Below are 25,919 nucleotides of genomic sequence, written 5' to 3'. Positions count from 1 at the left end.
CATCGTACTGGCCTGGCTTGCTTATCCTGACAGCTGGGATGCAACATCCATGATTGATGCTGACCTATGAAGGCCTCACATAAGCTAATACGTATAATGCAATGCACTATTAGTCCAGGCTACCACCTATGGTATTGTTAATGCACAAGTGAAATATTTAAGCTGGCCCACCAATAATTATATACACAAAGAAGTCTACTAATCCAATATTGGAGTTAACATGATGTCATGTGCAGCATTATTATTTACATTTAGGTTAATTCATTGGGAATATAGGAAATTATGGCTGAACTTTAATCCTCAGATGGGTCCCAGTAAGTGAATGGTGTAACTGCATCCGAGTGTTGTGCCCAACTCCTTCTATTCAATTCCATTCAAGCCAGTGAAACTGAATAAAAAATGAAGATGGCATTACAACATGGGCACAATTTCCCAGTCAATGGTTGGATTTCTAATTGCATTATTGCTATATCATGGTTAGGGTTGCTTTGACAAGCACACAGCAGAAAAAAATCAAAGTCTTCAAATGCTAACTGTTAGCAAGTTAAAACTTAGTCTAAACATGCGCCTAAAATCTTATTTTAAGTCCAGTGTCCGGAGGAGGTTCACGAGGATGATTCCAGGAATGAATGGGTTAACATATGAGGAGTGTTTGGCAGCTTTGTGCCTGTACTCACTGGAATTTAGAAGAATGTGGGGATCTCAATGAAACCTGGCAAATGTTGATAGAACTAGATAGGGTGGGTATGGAGAAGTTGTTTCCTATAGTGGGGGTAACCAGAACTAGAGGGCACAGCCCAAGAATTGAGGGGCAGCCCTTTAGAACAGAGGTAAGGAGGATTTTTTTTAGCCAAAGAGTAGTGAATCTGTGGAATGGTCTGCTACAGGCTGCAGAGGAGGCCAAGTACGTGTGTACATTTAAGGCGGAAGCTGATAGTTTCCTCATCGGTCAGGGCATCAAAGGATTGTGACGAGAAGGCAGGTGTATGGGATTGAGTGAGATCCAGGATCAGTCATAATGGAATGGTGGAGCAGACTTGATGGGCTGAATGGCCTAATTCTGCTCATATGTCTTATAGGCCAGTTAGTCTGACCTTTGTTACTGGGAAGATATTGGAGTCGATTGTTAAGGATGGTTTTTTGGATTACCTGGAGGCAGATGCTAAAATTGGCTGTCGACAGCATGGTTTCCTCAAGGGAAAATCTTACCTGACAAATCTGTTGGAATTGTTTGAAGAAATAACATGTTGGATAGACAAAAGAGAATTGGTTGATGCTGTGAATTTGGATTTTCAGACAGCTTTGACAAGCTGCCCCACATGAGGCTGCTTAAAAAGCTACAAGCCCATGTATTACTGGGAAGATTCTAGCATGGATAAAGTAGTGGCTGACTGGCAGGAGGCAACGAGTGGGAATAAAGGGAGGTTTTTCTAGTTGGCTGCTGGTGTCTTAATGGTATTCCACACAGGCCTTTGTTGGGACCAATTCTTTTTAATGTTAGTAGCTAATTATTTAGATGATGGAATTGATGGCTTTGTTGCAAAATTTGCAGATGATATGAAGGTATATGGTGGGGTAGCTAGTTCTGACAAAGTACGGAGACGACAGAAGGACTTTTACAGATTAGGAAAATAGGCAAAGAAATGGCAGATGGAATACAATGTCAGGAAGTGTATGATCATGTACCTTGGTAGAAGAAATAAAAGAGTTGACTATTTTCTAAATGGAGAAAGTATTTTTTAAAAAAACGTGGCACAAAGGGACTTGGGAGTCCTTGTGCAGGATTCTGCCACAAACGTTGAGTCTGTGGTGAGGAAAGCAAATGCAATGTTAGCATTCATTTCAAAAGGACAAGAATATAAAAGAAAAGATGTGATGTTGAGACTTTATAAAGCACTGGTGAGGCCTCACTTGGAGTACTCTGAGCAATTTGGGCCCTTTATCTTGGAAATGATTTGCTAAAACTGAAGAGGGCCATAAAGAGGTTCATAAAAATAATTCCAGCTTTGAATAGCTTGTCATATGAAGAGTGTTTGATGGCTCTGGGCCTGATTTCACTGGAATTCAGAAGAATGAGGAGTGTCCTCATTGAAACCTATCGAATGGTGAAAGGCCTTGATAGGGTGAATGTGAAGAGGGTGTTTCCTGTGGTGGGACATTCTAAGGCCAGAGAACACAGCTTCAGAATAGAGAGGCATCCTTTTGGAATGGAGATAAGGAGGAATTTCTTTAGCCAGAGACTGATGAATCTGTGGAATTCATTGCTACAGGTAGCTGTGGAAGCCTTTTTTTTTTGAGGATGTAACTAGTAGAGTGGATAGGGGAGAACCAGTGGATGTGGTATATTTGGATTTTCAAAGGCTTTTGACAAGGTCCCACGCAGGAGATTAGTATGCACACTTAAAGCGCACAGTATTGGGAGTAAGGTATTGATGTGGATAGAGAATTGGTTGGCAGACAGGAAGCAAAGAGTGGGAATAAACAGGACCTTTTCAGAATGGCAGGCAGTGATTAGTGGGGTACCGCAAGGCTCAGTGCTGGGACCCCAGTTGTTTACAATATATATTAATGACTTAGATGAGGGAATTAAATGCAGTATCTCCAAGTTTGCAGATGACACGAAGCTGGGCGGCAGTGTTAGCTGTGAGGAGGATGTTAGGATGCAGGGTGACTTGGATAGTTTAGGTGAGTGGGCAAATTCATAGCAGATGCAATTTAATGTGGATAAATGTGAGGTTATCCACTTTGGTGGCAAAAACAGGAAAACAGATTATTATCTGAATGGTGGCCGATTAGGAAAAGGGGAGGTGCAACGAGACCTGGGTGTCATTATACACCAGTCATTGAAAGTGGGCATGCAGGTACAGCAGGTGGTGAAAAAGGCGAATGGTATGCTGGCATTTATAACAAGAGGATTCGAGTACAGGAGCAGGGAGGTACTACTGCAGTTGTACAAGGCCTTGGTGAGACCGCACCTGGAGCATTGTGTGCAGTTTTGGTCCCCTAATCTGAGGAAAGACATCCTTTCCAGAGAGGGAGTACAAAGAAGGTTCACCAGATTGATTCCTGGGATGGCAGGACTTTCATATGATGAAAGACTGGATGAACTAGGCTTATACTCGGTGGAATTTAGAAGATTGAGGGGGAATCTGATTGAAACGTAGAAAATCCTAAAGGCATTGGACAGGCTAGGTGCAGAAAGATTGTTCCCGATCTTGGGAAGTCCAGAACGAGGGGTCACAGTTTGAGGATAAAGGGGAAGCCTTTTAGGACCGAGATTGGGAAAAACTTCTTCACGCAGAGAGTGGTGAATCTGTGGAATTCTCTGCCCACAGGAAACAGTTGAGGCCAGTTTATTGGCTATATTTAAGAGGAAATTAGATATGGCCCTTGTGGCTAAAGGGATCAGGGGGTATGGAGGGAAGGCTGGTACAGGGTTCTGAGTTGGATGATCAGCCATGATCATACTGAATGGCGTGCAGGCTCGAAAGTCTGAATGGCCTACTCCTGCACCTTTTTTCTACGTTTCTATGTTTCTATGTCTGTATGTATATTTAAGTCAGAATTCGTGATTGGTCAGGGCATGAATTAAAATGGAGTGAAAGCAGGAGATTGGGTTTGAGAGGAAGAATGGAGCAGCCATGATGAAATGGTAGAGAGGACTTGATGGGCCAAATGGCCTAATTCTGCTCCTATTTCTTATGGTCTTATGGTGTTGTTTTTAATCTATTTTCACAGCATATAGATAAAGCAGTTCAATTTGTATACTATTCCTCAGTGAGTCTAATGGAAATTGAATTCAATGACTTTTCCAAATAGAATTTATTTTTTTAATTAAGCATTATAAGTGACCCAGATTTTGCACCTATTTTTGAGTTTATTAAATACCTTTTTTTGATTAGTAAGTTAAAATAGGTTCAATCAATATGTGGAAAAAGGTCAATTTGTGAATTTATCATGGAGTGTAGACATTATGAAGCACAAATCATGTTAACATTATTATAATGAAAACCTCAGACAGTCCAATAAGATTGATATTTTCAATTAAATTTCAGTAGCTAATTATTTTATGTCATCTCAGGCACACTTCTGTGTGATTGACTTGATTATTGTTTGTACTCTACAAATGCTGCAGAACATAGATCAGCTGTTGATTTTAAACAAGTGAGAGTGTAGTCATGTTCTACATTAACGAGGTGATTTCCCCATTAGTAGATGTGGTTTTGGAGAAAAAGCATAATAATACCACAATTAATAAGATGAATTCACATCTGAAGTGGAACTAACAAATCACACTGAGAAATATAAATAATTATGAACTTAGTAGAATATTTTCAAGTTCAGGTTTAATTGTCATGCAACCAGACATATGTATACAGCTAAATAAAACAGTATTTGTTTGGGGCCAAGGTGCAAATACAGCACACACAGTCACACACAGGACGCAGCATGAGTGATGATAACACACACTGTGACAAAATATTATTTGCACAAGTCCCCGAGAGGCCTGGTCTGAAGATTGGTTAATTCCATTCATATGCATTTGAGAACTTGATTCACAGGTTTTCCAGCATATCATATGATTAGAGAAACATAGAAAATAGGTGCAGGAGTAGGCCATTCGGCCCTTCGAGCCTGCACCGCCATTTATTATGATCATGGCTGATCATCCAACTCAGAACACCGCCCCAGCCTTCCCTCCATACCCCCTGACCCCCGTAGCCACAAGGGCCATATCTAACTCCCTCTTAAATATAGCCAATGAACTGGCCTCAACTGTTTCCTGTGGCAGAGAATTCCACAGATTCACCACTCTCTGTGTGAAGAAGTTTTTCCTAATCTCAGTCCTAAAAGGCTTCCCCTCTATCCTCAAACTGTGACCCCTCGTTCTGGACTTCCCCAACATCGGGAACAATCTTCCTGCATCTAGCCTGTCCAATCCCTTTAGGATCTTATACGTTTCAATCAGATCCCCCCTCAATCTTCTAAATTCCAACGAGTACAAGCCCAGTTCATCCATTCTTTCTTCATATGAAAGTCCTGCCATCCCAGGAATCAATCTGGTGAACCTTCTCTGTACTCCCTCTATGGCAAGGATGTCTTTCCTCAGATTAGGGGACCAAAACTGCACACAATACTCCAGGTGTGGTCTCACCAAGGCCTTGTACAACTGCAGTAGTACCTCCCTGCTCCTGTACTCGAATCCTCTCGCTATAAATGCCAGCATACCATTCGCCTTTTTCACCGCCTGCTGTACCTGCATGCCCACTTTCAATGACTGGTGTATAATGACACCCAGGTCATGTTGCACCTCCCCTTTTCCTAATCGGCCACCATTCAGATAATAATCTGTTTTCCTATTTTTGCCACCAAAGTGGATAACTTCACATTTATCCACATTAAATTGCATCTGCCATGAATTTTCCCACTGACCCAACCTATCCAAGTCACCCTGCATCCTCTTAGCATCCTCCTCACAGCTAACACTGCCACCCAGCTTCGTGTCATCCGCAAACTTGGATATATGATATCTTCTTAACTCTTGGCAAACAATTGAAATTTAGAGGAAGAAATTCATTATTACTTTATGAGGTCCTTATCTGGATATGTTCTGCAGATTTTCTATTGTCAATCTGGAAATTATGTTCAGGTAAAATATGGGTTATTACAGATTTCAAAGCAAAAATCCAATTTCACAATATGGCTAAGAATATCCATTAAATATAAAACTCAATTCATTTCATAAAAAACTTTGCTTGAGAATTTAGACCATGCTTAAGCTGAATTAATTTTTTAACCTGCCAAAGGATAGGATTGAAGATTGATTTTTCTGCTGGATGTTTGTCAGGGTGACTAAAACCATGATATAGCAGTAATGCAATTAGAAATCCATCCTCAGACTGGGGAAATGTGCCCATGATGTACCGTCAACTTTTTCTTTATTCCTTCTGTCAGTCAGTTTCGCTGGCTTGAATGGAATTGAATATAAGGAGTGGGGTGCAATACTTGGATTCAATTACACCATTCACTGAGGATCAAAGTCCAGGCATATTTCTTCTGTATTTCCAATGAATTTGCCCAAGCGAGAATTATATTAATGCACATGACACTATTTTAACTCAACTGTTGGAAGCCTTAATTGCCAGCATCAAACATCGTGGGCTTCAGATTAGTCTGCACCATACAAAGAAGGCAAAAACCATCAGCTGACGTGTCAGGTCTTTCTCAATATTTAATAAGCCCAGTGCTGCATGTTATACCCGGAATCACAGGAAAATAAGTGTGTTCATGTTCCATGTTCTGCATAAAAATAAGCAAAGGTGTTGTTTTCTCTCACTTCTGGACACAACAAACAAGCACTGAGCAGAAGAAGTGAGCCCTGTGATACATTCACCAAATCGTCTTCTTTCTCCGGTTTAAAAAGCTATGGCCCCCCACTTCAAATTTTCTTCTCCTGTAGTTGGGGAGAAGAAAGCATGGAACATGAAAAGGTGGGTAACTGGTTCTTTTCCTCACCCCACCCAGTCAACCCTAAGATTGAAGCAGAAATGGAAATAATCACATCATCATCAGGCTGTTCAAAGCAGGGACTAACATTTCTAATGTGGCTCTACTACTTCCAGCTACATTGCATATGACACATATATATGGGAACCTAAAGTTAGCAGTGGGTGACAATATTCATCTGCACAAATTTATGCTTAACATCATTGTTTTAGCAATTCAAATTAATGTGTTTATTCTCCCTCATAGCCCCCACCCATCCTGTGGAACAAATGGATGATGAACATACAGGATAGAACACAGAACAATGCCACATTAGACAGGCTATTCACCCCAGACGTTGTGCCTTAGACATTTATGTCTGAGCATTCTCCTCTTGTTTATCATCCTCATCCTTTCATTCTCTTCATAGTCAAATGTCTGTCTAAGAGCCTCTTAAACACCTCCTGTCTGTATCCACTATCAGCCCCAGGTTACTCATTTTAGGCACCTGTTACTCTATGTAAAAAATCCTTGCTCCTCATGTCACCTTTAAACTTTCCCCCTTTAACCATAAAATGATCTCCTCTGCTGTTTGACATTTCCATCTTGCAGAAGAGATTCTGTCTGTCTATTCTATCTATGTCTCTCATAATTTGATAAACATCTGACTCCACCAATATCAGCGTTGCACACAAACCCACTAATCTGCCCATTGTATATTTCTATCCAAATCATTAATAGATATCAAAATCAACCGAGATCTCAGAACCAATCCTTAAGGACCACCATTGGTCATAGCACTCCAGCCAGAATAATAGCCTTTCATCCCTACTCTTTGACTTCTACAGGCAAGCCAGTTCCAAATACAAACTTGCAATTCTCTTTTGGCCATGTGCATCTGTATCTGCTGAATCAACCCACCATGAGAGACATTATCAAGTCTTACTATAGTCCATGTACTGCCTTACCTTCATCAAGCTCTTTTGTGACCTCAAAAATCTGTTCAAGTTTGTAAGGCATTACCAGCCCCACTCAAAGCCATGCTAACTATTCCTAAGCAGGCCATGCCTTTCCAAATGTGCACAAATCCTATCCCTCATTATTCTATCTAATAGCTTCCCTATCACTGTTGTGAGGCTCACTGGCCTATAACTACCTTGATTATCCACATTTCCTTTCTTCAACAAGGCACAATATTTGTTCCTGTCCTTTCCTCTGAGACCTCACCTGTTGCTAGTGAGGGCACAAAGATCTTTGTGAAGGCCAAGCAATCTCCTCACTCGCTTCTTTCAATATTCTGGGATATATGCCAACAGGCCCTGGGGACTCATCCACCTTAAAGCTTTTCAGGTGACTCAGTAATCTCAAAATGTTCCAGCACATTAGTACATTGCATTCTACCTTCACTATCCTCCAAAACCTACTCTTCAGTAAATACCAACACAAAATACTCATTTAGTATCTCGGCCACTTGATCTGACTCTAAACACAAATTCCCTTCTTTATACTTGAGTGTATCTAGCCTCTCCTTATTCTTTCTCTTTTGGGGAAAATATTCACACAGAGGGAGCATCTTCATAGTAACCATTCTCACTTGGCATTTACCCAGATCCCCACTCTTTAGTTGGTATAGCACAAGAGATGGTTAGATTCATATCAAGTAGAAAGGGTGAGCAGCTTCAAATTCCTGGGATCAACATCTCAAAGGATCTGTCCTGGGCCAAACATACAAGTGCAATCTTGAAGTAGACATGCCAGTGGCTATACTTCATTCAGAGTTTGAGGAGATTTCACCAAAGACAGTAGCAAATATTTCTAGCTATACCATTCTGACTAGTTGCATCACTGCCTGGTATGGATCTTCATAAGTCGGTGCCTCAAGAAGGTGTATATCCGTTATTAAGGGCCCTCACCATCCAGAACATCCCCCCTTCTCATTCTCCTGCTCAATCTCAAAAGGCAAAAGACCTTGATGACCAACTTGTAGTAATTTAGGAACAGTCTTAACAATTTCACAATCTGATAATTTCCTGTCAGTATATTTTCTAAAATTCTGTAATTAATGACATGAATTTGAATTCCCCAACTGTCATTCAAACTAGTCTCGAATCAATGAAACTCTGGTTAGAACTCCAGACTGAACCTTCTGATTCTCTGGCATTTATTAAATGAGCACGGTTCACTAACCCACCTCTAGAAATAGCTTTTGGGCAAGTGAAGGATATCTTCTAAGCTTCGCTGTCGGTATCTTGTGTAGCTTTGGTCTTTGGATCTCATTGAAACCTATGGAATATTGAAAGAAACACACATCAAAGTTGCTGGTGAACGCAGCAGGCCAGGCAGCATCTCTAGGAAGAGGTGCAGTCGACGTTTCAGGCCGAGACCCTTCGTCAGGACTAACTGAAGGAAGAGTGAGTAAGAGATTTGAAAGTTGGAGGGGGAGGGGGAGATCCAAAATGATAGGAGAAGACAGGAGGGGGAGGGCTGGAGCCAAGAGCTGGACAGGTGATTGGCAAAAGGGGATACGAGAGGATCATGGGACAGGAGGTCCGGGAAGAAAGACAAGGGGGCGGGGGGACCCAGAGGATGGGCAAGAGGTATATTCAGAGGGACCGAGGGAGAAAAAGGAGAGTGAGAGAAAGAATGTGTGTATAAAAATAAGTAACAGATGGGGTACGAGGGGAGGTGGGGCATTAGCGGAAGTTAGAGAAGTCAATGTTCATGCCATTAGGTTGGAGGCTACCCAGATGGAATATAAGGTGTTGTTCCTCCAACCTGAGTGTGGCTTCATCTTTACAGTAGAGGAGGCCGTGGATAGACATGTCAGAATGGGAATGGGATGTGGAATTAAAATGTGTGGCCACTGGGAGATCCTGCTATCTCTGGCGGACAGAGCGTAGGTGTTCAGCAAAGCGGTCTCCTTGTCTGCGTCGGGTCTCGCCAATATATAAAAGGCCACATCGGGAGCACCGGACGCAGTATATCACCCCAGCCAACTCACAGATGAAGTGTTGCCTCACCTGGAAGGACTGTTTGGGGCCCTGAATGGTGGTAAGGGAGGAAGTGTAAGGGCACGTGTAGCACTTGTTCCGCTTACACGGATAAGTGCCAGGAGGGCGAACAGAGACCATAAGATATAGGAGTAGAATCAGCCATTTGGCCCATCAATTCTGCTCTGCTATTTCATCATGGCTGATCCAATTTTCTATCTTGGCCCCAATCTCTTGCCTTCTCCCCATATCCCTTCATGCCCTGACCCATCAAGAATCTATCAATCTCTGCCTTAAATATACATAAAGACTTGGACTCCACAGCTGTCTGTGGCAAAGAATTCCACAGATTCACCACTCTCTGGCTAAAGAAATTCCTCACCTCTATTCTGAAAGGATGCCCCTCTATTCTGAGGCCGTGTCCTCTGCCCTTACACTCTCCCACCATAGGAAACATCCTCTCCACATCCACTCCATCAACTCCTTTCACCTTTCGATAGAATTCAATGAGGTCACCCCTCATTCTTCTGAATTCTAGTGAATACAGGACCAGAGCCATCAGGAAGCACAGATTCAAACATCAGCATAAAGAAGTTTAGTAGACATAATAACTAGAAATACATTCAAATCTTGTTCTTTAATGGGAAGTATATGATATAGCTGTGTCATAAAAACCCTACTAACTTTCCCTAAATTAATTTTTCTGTTGGCCTTTTCAGTGAATTTGCTCCTTCTGAACTGTCTGAAGTTTTATTAGTTCATAGGCAAAAAAAAAACATATTGCATGCCTCAGAATAAAAATAAACCTTGAGTTTATGTAATAAATGAGAGGGAAATAAAAGCTTAAGTATTGCGAGGCATCAAATTAAAGAAGCAGCATGCATGTGATTTCCCTGAAACGGACTATGTTGAGAAGCCCTGTCTATATACATCATCAGAATTTTTATGGTTTGAAGAGAAGGGATAGCAGCAAGTAAATATAAATTCAGCCATTTGCTTAATCATATTGAAATGGGAAACTAGCAGAATTATAGTCAGTAGTGAGTTGTCTGCATGCACTAAACTTTTCCTTAGAAAGAGTTCAGTTACGTAATTTTAAGAATTTGTTGAGAGAAGTTAATGAGGTCCTCAGAGTGCTCACAGCTTGACAAAACTTTCCACCATTAAGTCTATTATATGGTAAAGTAGTGGTAGAAAGACAAACACAATAGAGATTTACTTTCTCTGTGACAGGTGGCTAACCCATAGTGCCTGGTTAGCTGAGTGTCAGAATTGTCAAAAAATACTGAATGTTTCTGATATTACATCAAAACTAGTTTAACAATAAACTAGAATGTACTGTAAGAATGCAGAAAACTGAAATAATTATTAGTAATATCTCAAAACACTAATACTTATAGCTTTGAAATAATGGTTGCTGTTTTTTGTTTGGTTATGTTCTGAAAATGCTCTGAAGGATATTTAAATAATATGATGGTTCTGATTGAAAGCAAATACCCATTTGGTGTTCTAACCAACATTGTTTCATAAATAATGATGGAGCTATGTAATTTGAAGTAGTTCTGAGAAAGGTGAAAGTGGAAGGAAGAAAGGGTTGGAGGTTAAAATAAAGTTAGTTGATCACTTACCAAGTAAATTAAAAGTCATTTCAAACTAATAGACCATGTTCAATTATGTGAATTGAAGAGAGGTCTGGAAATCGGAACATATGAGTATCAATCCTTACTGTGCCAGATAATGTTCAGGGTTCAAAAGTAAAACTGATTGACAATCCATTCTTGGAAATGTTCCTTGTACAACAGCAAATTAAAATGCAGGTCTGTCTAATTTAGGATTTTATTTTGCTTTTTGAAGCTGAATGATTAACTAGGTGTTGAATTTGAGGAGTTTATTACTGTTAGACACTCATGTCAACCAGGGAACAGTCAAAGACTGAAGTAATTTTACTTCACCTGTGAATATCATTGACCTTCATTTCCTTTTAGCTATCTGACTGTGAAAAGTGGATCTCTAGATGTGAAAGTCATTTAGTGCATAGGAGTTAAGTGTGCCATCTGGATTATCAACAACTGATACTGAAGTTTGAAGAACAAGAGCACTCCAACTGAAAAAGCAGTCCTGATAATCCAAATGTGGCTTGACCTTGTGAAATTTCTTGAAAGGCTTTCTCAAAGTCTTTAAGACAGCACTTGTTTAAACATGGCCAAATCCATATGAATAGATAATTTGTGAATTTAATACTATAAAATCATTAAATATGAACATACTAGAAGTTCTCTTAAAATTCTTTATATTTCAGATCACAAGACAAAGGAGCAGAAGTAGGCCATTCGGCCCATCAAGTCTGCTCCGCCACTCCACCATGAGCTAAACTATTCTCCCATCTAGTTCCAATTTCTGGCTTTTTCTCCATATCCCTTGATACCCTGACTAAGTAAATACCTACTAATCTCCTCATTAAACACCCTCAATGATCGGGCCTCCACAGCTGTATGTGGCAACGAATTCCATAAATCCACGACCCTCTGGCTAAAATATTTTCTCCTCATCTCTTTAAAATGCCCTCTACTTCTAGGACTGTTGCCTCTTGCCCTGGACTCACCCACCAAGGGAAACAGCCTTTCCATATCTACTCTGTCCAACCCTTTCAATATTTGAAATGTTCTATGAGATTACCTGAGGAGGAAGGTAAAACTGCGCAGGCGTGGGTGACGTCAGCAGCGAGCGCAGAGTTTAAAAAGAGGCCCATTTTCAGGTGCGGGCAGCGGAGTGCACGGGAGCAGAGTGCTGGGCTTTGGCTCAGTGGGCTTCGGCGTAAGGGGGTCTTCGGTGAGAGATAATCCATGAGCCTGAGTACATGCTTACTGAGGAAAAAAGGTAAGGTCGGTAGGTACTTTTTCATTTATTCTGATTAATCTGGGATCAGGTAATGGGGGAGATAGTAAGAGCAGTGGTGTGCTCCATATGCAGTATGTGGGAGGTCAGGGTCAACGCAGTTGTCCCTGATGACCACACCTGCAGAAGGTGCATCCAGCTGCAGCTCCTATCAGAGCGAGTTAGGGAATTGGAGCTGGAGCTGTATGAACTACGGATCCTTCGGGAGACAGAGATAGATAAGAGTTATCGGGAGGTAGTCACACCGAAAAGATTGGAGGTAGGCAACTGCGTGACTGTCAGGAGATGGAGGGAGAGCAGGCAGAGAGAGCAGAGCACCCCTGTGGCCATTCCCATCAACAATAAGTATACCGTTTTGGATACTGTTGGTGGGGATGACCTACCAGGAACAAGTTGCAGTGGTCCTGTCTCTGGCACTGAGGTTGGACCCTCGACACAGAAGGGGAGGAGGGAAGAGAGGACAGCGGTAGTGATAGGGGATTCTATAGTCAGGGGGGCAGATAGGAGATTTTGTGGGGGAGATCGGGAGTCTCGGATGGTATGTTGTCTCCCTGGTGCCGGGGTCCGGGACATCTCAGATCGGGTGCAGGTTATTCTCAAGAGGGAGAGCAAGAATCCAGATGTTGTGGTCCATGTAGGGACCAACGACGTGGGTAGGAAGAGTGAGGGGGTCCTGTGTAGTGAGTTCAGGGAGTTAGGTGCGAAGCTGAAGGGCAGGACCTCCCGAGTAACAATCTCAGGATTGCTACCTGTGCTACGTGCGAGTGAGGCGAGGAACAAAAGGATTATACAGATCAATACGTGGCTGAGAGGATGGTGCAGGAGGGAGGGCTTCAGGGTTTTAGATAATTGGGCTTTGTTCCGGGGAAGGTGGGATCTGTTCCGACGGGACGGTTTACACCTGAACTGGAGGTGTACTAACGTTCTTGCAGAAAAGTTTGCTAGTGCTGCTTGGGGGGGTTTAAACTAAATTTGCAGGGGGCAGGGATCCAGAATGTGAGAGAGATAGCGAGATGAAGTATAAAGGACAGGTGGGGATTACACAGTTCCAGAATATTAAATGTGAAGTAGAGAAAGGTGAGGCGGAACGAATGATAAGGAGGATACATGTGCAGAGGGATGGTCTGATGGAGCATGGAGTTAAATGTGCAGAAAGAGTAAGTAAATTTAAGAAGGACAACAAAATTCAAGGGGCGTATAGCCCGGTGAGAGTTTAGGGAGCTGTGTTATGCACAATAGGCAGCGATTTAAACAGAGAGAGGAGAAATGGGTTAAAAATTCTATATCTGAATGCATGAAGTGTCAGAAATAAGGCGGATGAGCTTGAAGCTCAGGTGCGAATGGGTAACTGATTTTGTTGGGATTACGGAGACATGGCTGCAGGGGGATCAGACCTGGGAATTGAATGTACCAGGGTATACGTGCTATCGAAGGGACAGAAAGGTGGGCAGAGAGGGTGGGGTGGCCCTGTTGGTGAGGAATGAGATTCAGTCCTTTGCAAAGGGGGGACATAGAATCAGGAGAAGTAGAGTCAGTGTGGATAGAACTGAGGAACAGTAAGGGCAAAAAGACCCTAATAGGTGTTATCTACAGGCCCCCAAACAGTAGCATGGATATTGGGTGCAAGTTGAATAGGGAGTTAACAATGGCATGTGGTAAAGGAAATGTCGCAGTAGTTATGGGGGATTTCAACATGCAGGTGAACTGGGAAAATCAGGTTGGTACTGGACCCCAGGATAGGGAGTTTGTAGAGTGCCTACGGGATGTATTTTTGGAGCAGCTTGTACGAAAGCCGACCAGGGATAAGGCTATTCTGGATTTAGTGTTGTGCAATGAACAGGATTTGATAAGTGATCTTGAAGTAAAGGAGCCATTAGGAGGTAGTGACCATAATATGATAAGTTTTTATCTGCAAGTTGAGAGGGATAAGGGCAGATCAGAAGTGTCAGTATTGCAGTTGAACAAAGGAGACAATGGAGCCATGAGGGAGGAGCTGGCCAAAGTTGACTGGTGGGATATCCTAGCAGAAAAGACAGTGGAACAGCAATGGCAGGTATTCTTGGGAATAATGCACAAGGTGCAAAATCAGTTCATTCCCCGGAGAAGGAAGGATTCAAAGGGGGGAAAGTGGCCACAGTGGTTGACAAAGGAAGTCAGAGATAGCATAGCATTAAAAAAAGAAGTATAACAGAGCTAAGGTGAGTGGGAGGATGGATGATTGGAAAATTTTTAAGGAGCAACAGAACTTAACTAAAAAGGCAATACAGGGAGAAAAAAAAATGAGGTATGAACGCAAGCTAGCTAGGAATATAAAGGAGGTTAGCAAAAGTTTTTTTAGGTATGTGAAGAGAAGGAAGATAGTTAAGAACAATGTTGGGCCCTTGAAGAATGAATTGGGAGAAATTGTTATGGGAAACAGAGAAATGGCAGACGAATTTAATAAGTATTTTGGATCTGTCTTCACTAGGGAAGACACAAGCAATCTCCCAGATGTGTGGATGGGCCAAGGACATAGGGTAACAGAGGAACTGAAACAGATTGACATTAAGAAGGAAACGGTGATGAGTAGACTGATGGGACTGAAGGCTAACAAATCCCCAGGTCCAGATGGTCTGCATCCTAGGGTACTAAAGGAGGTGGCTCTGGAAATTGCAGATGCATTGGTGATCATTTTCCAATGTTCCTTGAATTCAGGATCAGTTCCTGAGGATTGACGAATGGCTAATGTTATCCCACTTTTTAAGAAAGGAGGGAGGGAGAAAACAGAGAACTATCACCCTGTTAGCCTAACATCAGTAGTGGGGAAGATGCTAGAGTCCATTATTAAAGATGAAATAGCAGCATATCTTGATAGCAGTGATAAGATTGGGCCGAGCCAGCATGGATTTACCAAGGGCAAATCATGCTTGACTAATCTATTGGAGTTTTTTGAGGATGTAACCAGGAAGATAGACGTGGGAGATCCAGTGGATGTGGTGTACCTTGACTTTCAGAAGGCATTTGATAAGGTACCACATAGGAGATTGGTGGGTAAAATCAGTGCTCATGGCATTGGGGGGAGGATATTGACATGGATAGAAAACTGGTTGGCAGATAGAAAGCAAAGGGTAGCAGTGAATGGGTGTTTCTCGGAATGGCAGGTGGTGACTAGAGGGGTGCCACAGGGCTCGGTATTGGGACCACAGCTGTTTACGATTTACGTCAATGATTTAGAGGAAGGCATTGTGAATAACATCAGCAAGTTTGCTGATGATACTAAGCTGGGTGGCAATGTGAAATGTGATGAGGATGTTAGGAGAATTCAAGGTGACTTGGATAGGCTGGGTGAGTGGGCAGAAACTTGGCAGATGGCGTTTAATGTGAATAAGTGTGAGGTTATTCACTTTGGGAGCGAGAAAAGGAAGGCAGATTATTATCTGAACGGTGTGGAGTTAGGTAAGGGAGAAATACAAAGAGATCTAGGAGTACTTGTTCATCAGTCTCTGAAGGTGAATGAGTAAGTGCAGCAGGCAGTGAAGAAGGCTAATGAAATGTTGGCCTTTATTACAAAGGGAATTGAGTACAAGAGCAAGGAAATCCTTTTGCATTTGTACAGGGCCCTGGTGAGACCACACCTGGAGTATTGTGTGCAGTTTTGGTCTCCAGGGTTAAGGAAGGACATCCTGGCTGTGGAGGAGGTGCAGCGTAGGTTCACTAGGTTAATAACTGGGATGTCTGGACTGTCTTACGCAGAGAGGTTAGAGAGACTGGGCTTGTCCATGCTGGAATTAAGGAGATTGAGGGGGGATCTGATTGAGACATATAAGATTATTAAGGGATTGGACAAGATAGAGGCAGGAAATATGTTCCAGATACTGGGAGAGTCCAGTACCAGTGGGCATGGTTTAAGAATAAGGGGTAGGTCATTTAGGACAGAGTTGAGGAGGAACTTCTTCTCCCAGAGAGTTGTGGAGGTGTGGAACGTGCTGCCTCAGAAGGCAGTGGAGGCCAATTCTCTGGATGCTTTCAAGAAGGAGCTAGATAGGTATCTTATTGATAGGGGAATCAAGGGTTGTAGGGACAAGGCAGGAACTGGGTATTGATAGTAGATGATCAGCCATGATCTCAGAATGGCGGTACAGGCTTGAAGGGCTGAATGGTCTACTTCTGCACCTATTGTCTATTGTCTATTGTCTATCCCCTCTCATTCTTCTATACTCTAATGAATACGGTCCAAGAGCCAAAAAACGCTCCTCATATGTTAGTACCTGCATTCCAGGAATCATCCTCAAAAATCTTCTATGAACCCTCAGCGACATCAGACCGTCCCTTCTAAGATAGGGGGCCCAAAGCTGCACACAGTATTCCAAATGAGGTCTCACCAGTGCCCCATAGAGCCTCATCAACACATCCTTACCCTTATACACTAGTCCGCTTGAAATGAATGCCAACATTGCATTCGCTTTCCTTACTGCCGATCCAACTTGGTGGTTAACCTTTAGGGTATCCTGCACGAGGACCCCCAAGTCTCTTTGTAATTCCGATTTTTGAATTTTCTCCCCATCTAGATAATAATCTGCCCGATTATTTCTTCTTCCAAAATGTACAACTGTACATTTCTCAACATTGTATCTCATCTGCCATTTCTTTGCCCACTCTCCTAAACTGACAAAGTCTCTCTGCAACCTTTCCGTTTCTTCAAAACTTCCTGCTCCTCCACCTACCTTGGTGTCATCTGCAAACTTAGCCACAAAACCATTTAAACCATAATCTAAATCATCGATGTACATTGTAAAAAGAAGCGGCCCAACACCGATCCCTGTGGAACACCACTAGTAACCGGCAACCAATCAGAATAGGATCCCTTTATTCTCACCCTTTGCTTTCTGCCTATCAGCCAATGCTTCACCCATTCCAATATCTTTCCTGTAATTCCATGGTCTCTCACCTTATTAAGCAGCCTCTTATGCGGCACCTTATGGAAGGCCTTTTGAAAATCCAAATACACAACATCCACAGCCTCTCCCTTATCAACCTTATTTGAGATTACCTCAGAAAATTCCAATAGGCTGGTGAGGGAGGATCTTCCTTTCATGAAACCATGCTGGCTTGGGCCTATCTTGTCATGCACCTCGAGGTATTTCATAACCTCATCCTTGAGGTTCGACTCCAATAACTTTCCAACTACGGATATCAGACGACTAGGTCTGTAATTTTTTTTTTTGCTGCCTCCCTCCTTTCTTAAACAGCAGAACTACATTTGCTACCTTCCGGTCCTCCAGAACCATGCCAGAGTCTATTAATTCCTGGAAGATCATTTCCAATGCCTTCACAATCTCCAAAGTCACCTCCTTCAGAACCCGTGGGTGCACCTCATCTGGTCCAGGAGATTTGTCTATTCTTAGTTCATTTATCTTCCCAAACAGTTTCTCTCTAGTAATCTTGACTGTACCTAATTCTATTTCCTGAGACTTCTGACTATCAGGTATGTTGCTAATGTCTTTCACTGTTAAGATTGATGCAAAATACTCATTTAGTTCCTCTGCCATCTTTTCGTTACCCATTATAATTTCTCCAGCATCATTTTCAATTGGTCCTATATCTACCCGTGTCACTCTTTTACTCTTCATATATTTAAAAAAACTGTTAGTATCCTTTTTAATGTTCCTTTCACAATTCATCTTTTCTTTCCTAATGACTTTCTTAGTTTCCTTCTGTAAGTTTTTAAAAGTCATCCAGTCCTCAGTTTTCCCACTAATTTTTGCTTCCTTGTATGCCGTCTCTTTTGCTTTTATTTTAGCCTTAACTTCTCTCGTTAGCCACATTTGTGCCATTTTTCCATTCATGATTTTCTTTTTTCTTGGAATATATTTTTCCTGCACTTTCCTTATTTCTTGTAGGAATTTCATCCAGTTCTGCTCTATCGTCCCTCCATCTAGCTTACTTTTCCTATCTACTTGGGCCTGTTCCTCTCTCATACCACTGTAATTTCCTTTGTTCCATGAAATATTGATACACCTGATACCAGCTTCTCCTTTTCAAATTTGAAACTGAACTCAATCATATTATGATCACTACTTCCAAGGGTTCCATTACCTCCTGCTCCCTAATCGCCTCAGGTTCGTTACACAGCACCCAATCCAAAACAGCCGGTCCCCTGGTGGGCTTATGCATAAGCTGCTCCAAAAAGCCATCCTGTAGGCATTCTACAAACTCCCTCTCCTGAGATCCAGTACCTTCCTGACTTTCCCAATCCACGTTCCTATTAAAATCCCCCATAATTATCTTGACATTTTCCTTTTGACACGCTATTTCTATTTCCAGCTGTAACTTGTAGTCCACATCCCGGCTGCTGTTTGGAGGCCTGTATGTAACTGCTATTAGTGTCTTTTTACCCTTGCCATATCTTAACTCGACCCATAAGGATTCTACCTCTTCTGATCCTCTGTCCCTTCTTTCTAGTGATTTGATATCGTTACTGACCATCAGGGCCACGCCACCCCCTTCACCTACCTTCCTATCTTTCCTATACACTGTGTATCCTTGGACATTCAGCTCCCAATCACATCCATCATTTAGCCATAACTCGGTGATGGCCACAATGTCATACCTTTTAACCTGTAGCTGTACAACAAGGTCATCCACTTTATTTCTAATGCTGCGTGCATTTAAGTTCAGTGCATTTAGATCAGTATCTGTTACAGATTTTGCTGTATTTCTATCGCACAGCAAATTATCCTGTTGATTCACCTGCCTGTCCTTCTTGCCATCTTTGCTGCACGGTATCTTTGACTTATTTCTATTTTTATTGGACAATTTGCAAAACAATGAGGAAAAACAACTTTTCTGATAAACATTTTGAGTAATTTTCCTTTGTTATATATAGATTTTATTTATCAGAAGTAATTGCATGGCTATGTTTATTTGATTTGAGAACAGCACAATGCTTATACGTGTATATTTTATATCAAGACAAGTTTTTATGTCAAAACAAGAGTACAAGATTTGAAGAAATGTTGAATTTCAACATTTGTTTAATTCGATAGTTGAATTGAAATGAATAGAGAATTGCATTGGTATGTGATATTGCATCCCTAATGTAATGTAAAGCACGTAATTTTGCATATTGTTCCTGAGATCACTCACTTTATACACATGGAAAGGCACTGAAGGCAATTTTGAGATGGAGTAATGTATAAAGAGGGCTCTTTCACTTGCCTGTCAACTGCCTGTTATATTCCTCTCCTGAATCAAGATTTTACACCAAGACTTTCCTTCAGGCAGTGGGTAAAACTCAAAGTATTTCTGAGCCTCTCCATTACATTTCACATATTTTCTTTTTGTTGGGAATGTTGGGGACTTGAAAACGGACTAAAATAAAGTCCCTTGGCTACTGGTCTGTGCAGCTAGAAGATAAAATGCTGATTGCAGAGTAATCTGCTTAATTCTGAAGGAGCTGTGTTTAAATTAATATTCAGTGTTGCCATATTCACCATCACTCAATGATGAAATAGCCTTTTTCATGATAGAAAAAAAATAAAACTGAGAATTAAAAAAAACAAAAGCATTAATATATGTCATGGATTTATTATTTGGAAAATTATTAAGAACTATGTTACATCAATATTTGAAGCTCAATAGATTAATATGTCCTGGATGACAAATTGAACATTAATTTCTGAAGCAATTAAAGATCAAGGAATGACTACATAAAAAATGGTAGTAATATGTGAATATATTTAAGGATGTTAGAAAGAGGTAAATAAATTTTGCATAACTTACAAGAAATGTGTGGTGCTGTAAATATGATCAAGATTGAGATCTGTCTTTTTTTTTAATAATGAACAAAGCTGGATGGAATTCCATTAAAACATACAGTAAACTGTACCCTTTCCTATAGATACTGCCTGGCCTGCTGCGTTCACCAGCATTTTTTGTGTGTGTTGATACAGTAAACATGGTATCTTTAAATCATTTTCTAAGAATTACTAAATGACTCAGGTTTCATTTCTGAAAAGCACGGTGCATTTTTTAGGGCTGCCGTCATGTGACTTCAATTATATAACATATTTGCATGCATTAGATTATGTGCTTCTGTGAGTCATCAAAGGCCTATATTAAAAATTATGTCTATTGGTGTTAATATTTTGTCAATTCATTGTTGACTAATTTCTGGACATCCATTAAAACATTCTCTTATTTTTCCACACAGAGGTTACAAAATTTCTACTTATTTCTTTTGTTTAACAATTGTTGGTAAGAAGCTTCTGGATGTCATTACTGTAACTACTGGAATAATATTACCTAACAAATTTGCATATTTCTTTGCTCAGCGCTCCAGATTGATTAGATGGAAATACATATACAGTATGTTCGTTATTTATATTTAAGCACAAATTATTTCCCTTGAATATTTTTTACCCTCTAATATTGAAATGAAAGATGCTCCCAATCCTCTCAGCCAGCCATGCCAGCTAACAATGTGTTATGGAAGCTATTACGTACTGAATTACAAGAGGCTTCAGAGTTGTATTCTCAGACAGCTCCATCACAGCACAATCCTCTCCACCTTCGAGGGGATGTATCAAGAAGGCAGCCTCTTTTTTTAAGGACCCTCACCTCTGTTACTTGTCCTCTTCACAATACTACCATTAGGGAGGACATGCAGGAGAATGAAGACTTACACTTAACAACTCAGAAACACCTTCTTCCTCTCTGCCATTAGAATTTTGAGAAGTCCACAAACCCATGAACACTATCTCTCTATTTCTCTTTTAGCACTATTTACTTATTTTGTAATTTATAGTAGTTTTATGTATTTGCTCTGTTTTGCTATCACAAGCACCAAAATATGTCATGTAGGACTATGGTAATAAGCACGATTCTGATTCTGATTCTAATTCATCTTTTCAACTATTCATAATAATTTTCTGTATTTGCACTACTCTGCTGCCACAAATCAACAAGTTTTATATCATGCCAGTCTGTGATAATAGTCCTGATTCTGAGTCATCGAAAAATACAGCACAGGAACAAGCCCTTCAGCCCATCTAGTTTGTGCTGAATCCTTTAATCTGCTTAGTTCCATCGACCTGCACTTAGACCATAGCCCTCCGTACCCCTACCTATCTATGCTTCTTAAATGTTAAAATCGTGCTCACATGTACCAATTGCACTTGCACAGTTCCACACTCTTATGACTCTCTTGTTGAAGAAATTTCTCCTCATAGTCCCCTTAAACATTTCACCTTTCACCCTTAGCCCATGACCTCCGGTTGTAGTCCACCCAACCTCAGAGGACAATGCCTGCTCAGTAGGCAAAGTTGTCAGCTGTGTTGAAATGTCAGAAAACTGCTATATGTTGTCCACTTCAATTCAAATCAAGATTCATTCTGCATATTTTAAACCATGAAAGTCATACATCATGACAGCAGCTGAAGGGGGTAAGAGTCTTTTGAAGATGAAAAAAATCATAATATGGGCTGTTGTGTTGTAGTTGTCCTTGCAATGATAGACAGCTTTCAAAAACTTACTAAAATACTACTTTACAGTTGTAGCAGACATAACCAAAATACAAGTGTAACCAGATTATAATATTTAACATAATGTATAATTGGAGATTAATTGTATTTTGACACATTGATTTTGACATATTTCTTTTGTCTGCTTGCTTATAGATGTGCAGGGAGAGGGCATGGTCATTTAACGAAAAATAATAAAAATAAATTATTTGGCTTAGACTGACTCTGATTCTATACAAGGCTGATCACACCACATTATGAAACCTTAGCCAGATTGAGCCACAAGGACAGATTGTGCAGAGTTCTCCAAATTTCATTGTGTGACAGCGCCTGACAACCATGAATGAAATGAGTTCTGACAGTCTCAATTCTATTCCCGGGTGACATGAATCCACAAACCTTGAACCTAATATAGTTATAGGAGGCTTGGAAAACCACAAGACTGACAGATTGGAAGATGGATGTATCACATTAGAGTGTGACTGTATTGCCATGGAGTTTGAGTGGCAGCTTATCTTTGGTCAAATTTGAAACAGTCTTGTCATCCAGCATTTGCCTGGTGAAGAAGTTCTGAACGCCCAGAAACACTGCTGTTCCTTATTTTAATGAGTAGTGAGTAGTTCTATTATTATTTCTAGTTAAGCACTTGAGTAACATCAACAAGATTTCAGAGCAGCCAGCATGCAAACCATTCTGCTCCTTTAATAAGTATCATGGTTTTTATTTGGTTCTGCACCATTCATTTTTAATACTTAACAATGAGATAGGTTTATTCACCATTTACAGAAAATCAATGTTTGATTTATTGGAAGTAATCATAAATGAATTGCTTTGACACTCGTTTGGGAGTAATTGCATAAAATGTGTAAATTCTTTACAAACGTCTTATGTCAGTGATGTTAAATGTATTACTTTTGGCATCAAACCTGCAAATGTACAAATTGTATTTCGGATCCAGTTCAGCAAATGAAACGTAGTCAACAAAAAAATAAAATCTCTCAGCATTTTGCTGTGAAGCAAAGCTTATTTTATTGCATTTGGAATGGTGGAAATAGCGTAGGATATAATCTTATTGAGTCCATGCTGTTTTTAGTTAACATCTGAGCAGCAGAGGACTGTGTATGGCTGAAGCATGATGAATCTGCATTTAGTACTGTGCTTCAGCAATGCAAAGGCCCTCTCAGGTCAAAAGTTATACTTCCAGCGAAGCTCAGTTTTCTCAAGAACCAATCTTCTTCCGTTGAGCTCGACTTAAAGGAAGCTCTTTCCAAATATATGACTAAGATCAGTGCTTATAAAAGAATGACCTATTACATCTCCTTTTCTCTCCAGCATCAATTTTATGCTAATAAAGCCGATGATTTCTAGATGCAAAAATTATATGGGGTACTAGAAAGCTGAAATAAAATATGAAAATGCTGTTATTAGTCACCAGGGCAGGTAATATCTATAAAGAAGGATACAAGGACAGGTGTGTAAAAAGGGCCTGTAGGATCATTGGGGACCCGAGCCATCCCAACCACAATCTATTCCAGCTGCTACCATCCGGGAAGCAGTACCACAGCATAAAAGCCAGGACCGACAGGCTCCCGGACAGCTTCTTCCACCAGGATATCAGACTGATTAACTCACGCTGATTTGAGTGTACTCTATATTACACTGACTGTTCTATTTATTATAAATTATTATAAATTACTAAGATTGCACATTACACATTTAGATGGAGATGTAACGTAAAGATTCTTACTCCTCATGTATGTGAAGGATGCAAGAAATAGTTAATCCAATTTAATTCAATTCAATACAGAATAAAAGCTTCATGTTGATGACTTTTCATTAGAAAAATAATATTTTGAAATTATTCAAAAGGTTAGCTGAAAATTATGTATGAATTAACTTCAACCAGTTTAATCTGAAAGAAATGTGATTTCTTAAGCATTGCAAACCAGTACACCATATTCTCTGATATCCTATGCATTCTAACTGACTTCTTTAACTACCTATCATCTTAACTACCACAGAGCTGTCACGCATGTTCAGTAGTGCTATCTTAACTGGAAGTTTGCTTATGGAGTTCCGATGCCTGTACGACTGGCCTGTGTGCGATGCTGGATTACTCTGGGCAAGACTTGAAGAACTTGAGAGCGGATTTGGGCTGGGCAGTGAAATCTGGGCCTGGAGCGAGTTGCTAGGTGGCATGGTCTAAGCCGAGAGCCTTTCACTGCAGCCGGGTTCTAGTGTGAGGTACGTTTTGCTGTTTAGATGATTGAAACGCCAGCCCAGATCAAAGGTGAGAGCCAATTTGGTACGCTCTCCTCAATGTTCACTCCTCTCTCCAGGGTACCAGAGCTTTTCGCTGTTTTGTTGTTTGGTCAGTTTAAAGGCCAACCCAGGTAGATTGAAAAGACATGGTGTCAAGAAGCCGGACAAGAGCCGATTTTGATTGTTCTCCGCAATGGTCATTCCTCTCTCCGTGGGACTGAGGCTATGAAGACAGCTGTAGCTCCCTGCCGTTAATATGATGAACTGATAGCAGGATTTTGGGCCCCCTCCAGGCTGCGCTGGGGCTCAGATCTGAGGACTCAATTTGGTTCAGAATGCTGTTGTTCGCTTCAGTTGTTTGCATGATTTTTATATTTTTAATTTCTCTTGAACACTGTCTTTTATTTTTATTTGTATTTTTTTAATTGGGTTCTTTTGAATTACTTGCTTTGTGGCTACTGTGAGCAAGTAAATCTTAAAATTGCATTATTTATACATTCTTTGATAATAAATGTACTTGAATCTGGAATCTTTAATATAGATATGCTTATTTTTTGCCCATAAGCAATTACAATAAGAGTCTGCACCATTTATTTCTTCATATCACATTGCCCATTTTCATTCTATCATGTAATGGGAGGAGACATGTTGAAATGAAATGACTGCCATCTCAGCTGTGGAAATTGAAAGAGGATATTACAGTTCTTTATTTTGTACTTAGGTTAGTACCCCGGCAACTGATTGTTTGATGAAGCACACTAGATGAATAAAGTACAAAAAGGCATTAATATGGTCATGTAAAGGGTACACTAAGATGACTTCAGTTGGAATGCATGTGAATTAGAGTTAACTTTGTTATCAGTCATTTGGCCAGGCGGCATCTCTAGGAAAAGGTGCAGTCGACGCTTCAGGCCGAGAACCTTCGTCAGTCCTGACCGAGGGTGTCAGCCTGAAACGTCGACTGCACCTTTTCCTAGAGATGCTGCCTGGCCTGCTGCATTCACCAGCAACTTTTATGTGTGTTGCTTGAATTTCCAGCATCTGCAGAATTCCTGTTATCAGTCATTTGCCTTGTTTCAGGTTCATACCTGCAGCAGGCTCTTTGAGCTTGTGTAGAAGCCAGAGAGTGTTGGTCTCCAATGTTTTTAGAGCACCTGAATCGGTTAACTGTTGCTTAATGAGAGTCGTTAATCATTTGGAATTCTTTGTGTTTTTTCTGAAGTCATTCACTGTTTGTAAAATGGTCTCCTGGTGCTTTTTGCTTAAACTTGTTAAATTTACTTTACTGGGCTCAGGGATTCTCGATTACATGTATTATTTAAGCAGACAGCTGATTAGCACTCATCGCAGGGTCCTAGCTCTGAGAATGTTACGGTTTGTAGTGTTGCTCAGCTGAACCATGGATGTTTGGTTGAAATTCACTGAATAAACATTGGTCACCATCTCTACCTTGGAGACTGTCTTTCCTCCAATATTGCCAATGCACACCATGACAGAAAAGGTTTTACAGGGTTTGAACGGTAAGTGCAGAGCTGATGATTCTCCTAGTTAAGCTATCAAAACGGAGGGTTCACCTTTGTACTATATCACTATGAGGGGTTAGTTGTTCAAGACTAGGTGGAGAAGAAATTTCTTCATTCAGAGCACTGGGGATTTTTACAATTACTTAACTAAGAGGTTGTGGAGGTTTAGTCATTGAGTGGTGTGGCTTCAACATTTCACTGTTTATGTAAGTAACTTGGATGAAGGCATCAAAAGTATGGGTGCTAAATCTGCTGATGACACT

General features: G+C 40.8%; 1 long non-coding RNA gene across 1 annotated transcript in view; it reads left to right on the top strand.

The window, feature by feature from the left end:
- LOC140210012 (uncharacterized) overlaps positions 1-25,058 on the top strand; it is a 54,297-nt gene extending 29,239 nt beyond the window's left edge. The window contains exons 2-3 of the long non-coding RNA XR_011889125.1: positions 11,776-12,353; positions 23,893-25,058. This is a non-coding gene — a long non-coding RNA (uncharacterized lncRNA). The remainder of the gene's footprint in view (positions 1-11,775; positions 12,354-23,892) is intronic.
- Positions 25,059-25,919: the final 861 nt, after the last annotated feature.

The sequence above is a fragment of the Mobula birostris genome, chromosome 2, assembly GCF_030028105.1.
Source record: "Mobula birostris isolate sMobBir1 chromosome 2, sMobBir1.hap1, whole genome shotgun sequence".
Classification (NCBI taxonomy): Eukaryota; Metazoa; Chordata; class Chondrichthyes; order Myliobatiformes; family Myliobatidae; genus Mobula; species Mobula birostris.
The sequence above is the reverse complement of the archived record's forward strand: the minus strand, read 5'-3'. Positions and strand labels throughout refer to the sequence as shown.